The sequence below is a fragment of the Vicia villosa genome, linkage group LG6 (genome assembly GCF_029867415.1).
Source record: "Vicia villosa cultivar HV-30 ecotype Madison, WI linkage group LG6, Vvil1.0, whole genome shotgun sequence".
NCBI lineage: Eukaryota > Viridiplantae > Streptophyta > Magnoliopsida > Fabales > Fabaceae > Vicia > Vicia villosa.
The window spans coordinates 33517943-33521851 of NC_081185.1; positions in this window are offsets into that span (position 1 = coordinate 33517943).

Genomic DNA, 3909 nt, shown 5'->3' on the forward strand with positions numbered 1-3909 from the left:
TTTGTTATTACCTTAAGTTGAATTATGAATTATCATGTTGATTATGAAGCTGTTTAGTCGAATAAATATGTTAAGCGAATTGAAGTTGAATAATATTAATAGTTGCGAAGTGTTTTCAGTGAATAAAAGATGTGATATTGTTACCGTTGAGAAATTATGATTCCGCTGTTTAGTTGATTAATTTAATTGAAATATGTTGCCATAAGTTCATCCAAGTTCTAAGTGTTATGTATCTGCGTAATTATGATTAATGTATGTTGTTTATGTGAATTAAATGTGACATCCCTTGTATGATTAAATTTTCCGCACTCTGATTTTATTAATATTCGATGGATAAAATTGGGGTGTTACATGACATATGACCCAACTGCTATAGTAATAGTTACCAACAATTATAATACACCATAAACAATATTAGTAAAGGAAAAACTACCTACATACATTATTCAGTTATGGTGTTACAACAATGTTTTTATTAACCTATCTTCATTACTATCTGTTTATTCCGGCAACAAAAACCCCAATATTTATACAATACCCTTTAATTTCTAAACAACTATCATATACAGTACAATAATAAACTATGTTTCTACTTCAGTCATCAATATATGCATATAATTTTTATTACGACCCGAACCCATTTTACAATGCAATAGGAAAATAAAATAAAAAAATAACTGTTCATACCTCATATCATTATCATCATTGGAAGGAATCTGCCCAGAAGAACCTCCGTCACAAGATGCCATTGTAAAAACCCTAAGCCTCAGCAGTTACGATGCTCAATTTCTAATGAATACAACACAAAACTAAAGTGTGAAAAACAGTTTTGTACATGCAGATAATAGGCCAACTGTTCATGTACAAAATAACAATTGTGGCTCTTGTAGTGGTGGAAAGATTATTCTCACGTTCCTTGAAAAACTTCCAAAACTGTTGCAACATCTTCTATTTGATACAACAAATTCGGACAGTAAAAACTACCAGTGTAAAATACGAACGTACAACGCGATGTTTTCATTCTCTTCCCCCGAAATGAAATTCGACACAACATACTCTAAAAGAGGAGGATCCCCTACTTTGAGACTGCACGGCCAGAGCTGTCATAGAATCGGTACACTACTATCCGAAACCGGAAATCCTCCCCAATATGCTCAATTATACATCTACGACACCGACAACAAAGTTGAAAACAAAATAAAATGTTTCAAGTAAGTCTGCTTAGTCACAAATAAATAATTTCTTGACAAATAAATTTCCTTTAACCACTTATTCATGACTCTTCAAAATCCACAGGGACAACAAACGCATCGGCCGAGCCATTGTGAACAACCTGAAGATAATGTTAGATGAGTACAATGTTCATGCCAAAGCTTTTAGAATAACAAGGGATGTTTTAAATACTAATTTTTGTAACCCAAAATTCACCCTCATATAATTATAAATGTCATTTTATTTCGATTAAGTGACATGACACATTTGGTAAGAATTTGAGGGTAAAAGGTACAAGAGCGGGAGGTCCTGGGTTCGAATCCCGCTTCTAAGATTTTTTCTTGTTAATTTATTTCTAACTATAGTTTTAATTTTATTTTTATTTATATTTAAAAATCACAAAAAAATTATTTTTTATCATTTTAACTTTAATTTTCGTATTAATTAAATAGGCATTTTTTAAAATAATCAATTTTCACTTTTTATGCATTTTTAGTCAAAAAATCACCAAAAATCATAAAATATTCAAAAAATCCAATAAAAGGAAGTTTTTAATCTTATTTGTCCTATTTTTAGCACTTTTTATAACTTAGGGAACAAGTCAATCTTATTAAATTAGTTTGATTTAATTTTTTATTAGAATTAAAACAAATTGATTTTTAGGCTTTGATTTGATCCATAGTTTTACTATAATTATTTTTCTTCTAACCTAATTCATTATTATAAATAGGTCTCACTTACACATTCACAAGGGACTAAGAATGAACCCTTATTCTTTGTCACTAACAATTTTTCAATCTTTATTCACAAACTAACACCCTTCACCATCGTTTTTGGCCGTTACAAATAACCTTCCGTCACTCTAAAAAATTACAATCAAACACCCCAAATCACATTATTTTTTCGAGTAACAATTTCTTTTTGTTTTGCAGGTTGAAAGATCAAAAGGAACAAGAAGATTTTTTTTTTTAGAAACAAAACGGATCCACGACGCCATCCTCTCATAATTCTCCTTTCTCAGCACAGTGATAAATTTTCCAGCCTATCAGCCGAATTCTGAAACTACTGTTTCGATTTGCTTCGAATTTTTTCCAGAAGTTCAGAAAACAATCGCGAAACATGACTGTTTTGATTCTAAAGGATTTCGACCCTCAAAATCGCAAATTCCTCTTTTTTCTATTCTATTTGATTTAATTTCTATTTTCATATTTTCAAAAAAATCTGAAAAAATTTGTAGATTCGTGATCTTATTTTATTTGATTTATAATTAGATTTTTATATATTTTTGATTTTATTTTAATCACTTTTCTATTTTCCATTTATTTTCTTAACTAGAATATTGCAGTGGTTTATCAGCAGGTTTCCTATGGATTGGCCAAGTAGATAGAGCTTTACCCCTTGACCTCAAAGGGTATTCCAATTGTATTTTTGGCCAAAGACTTCTTTGGCTTTTGGCCCAATCAAGATTATTTAAATTTGGCCAAAAACCCTTTGGTTTTTGACCAAATCAAGGTTATTCGTATTTGGCCAAAAACCTTTTGGTATTTGGCAAAATCAAGTTTATTCATAATTTTGGCCATAATTTAATTTTCTAAACCCCAATTCTTTTCTTGTGTTATTATTATTACTATTATTCTTATTCTTATTATTATCCTATTTTTGCAGGTACTTCCTGTGGCCAAAGGGGAGCAGATGTAAATTCACTCCATTGTCCTTTCTAATCACTTGCCACTTCCCCTTGATTACTTTTGCAAAATCTCTACTTTTTTTCCATTAACCCTTAATTAACCATTAAGATAAATAATTAGGATTAAACCTTAGGTTTTCACTTAACATTTTTTTTAACTAATTTAATTTTAATTAGGTTATTTAATTAGTTAATTTACCATAAAAAACCATAAAACCCTAAAAGTGCGTACTAGGTAGGTGTCGTCCTTTAACATTCGTCTATGTTTTAACCTTTAGGTTTTTTAACCTATTTAAACCGATTTAATTAATTAGTTTTTTAACCAAAATAATTAATCTAGTTAATTAGGTTTTTTTAACCCTTTAGTTTTTTTAACACTTTAGGTTTTTTTACCCGATTTAATTAATTAGGTTTTAACCAATAATTAATTAAGTAATTTAGGTTTACAATTAATTTAGTAATAACAATTTAGACTTAGATTTACTTTCACCTATTTTCAAACCTTAAATTCCTATCCGCGATCTTCTCTTCTCATCTCATACTCTGTGATTGTCGAAAGACTTTAAGAACAAGAAAGACTTTATGAACTTAGGGTAGGTAACTCCTGATTGCTTGCTCAAATCAATTTCAAATTACTTCATACACCTCTTTTCAAAACAATTTCAAAGTCTACCCTTTATTTACAAAGTTAAAGTCTTTTTTCAAACTGTTTTTCTATACACACACGACACTCTTTCAAACAAATCAAACAATTCAAAAATGAGCTAAGCGATTAAGAGCCTATGGATAACCAGGGATACAAATGGTGCTTACACCTTCCCTTTGTATAACCTATCCCCCGAACTCAATCTCTTTTAAAAGGTCTTTCCTGTTCTTTTTGCCTTTCCTAAATTGGTGAAAATTCTAGTAACCCACACACGATGTTGTACTGGATGTTATGACATCCACAATCACACAGAATAATACTTTAAAATAGAACAGCATAAAAACAGTAAAGAACACAACAAATT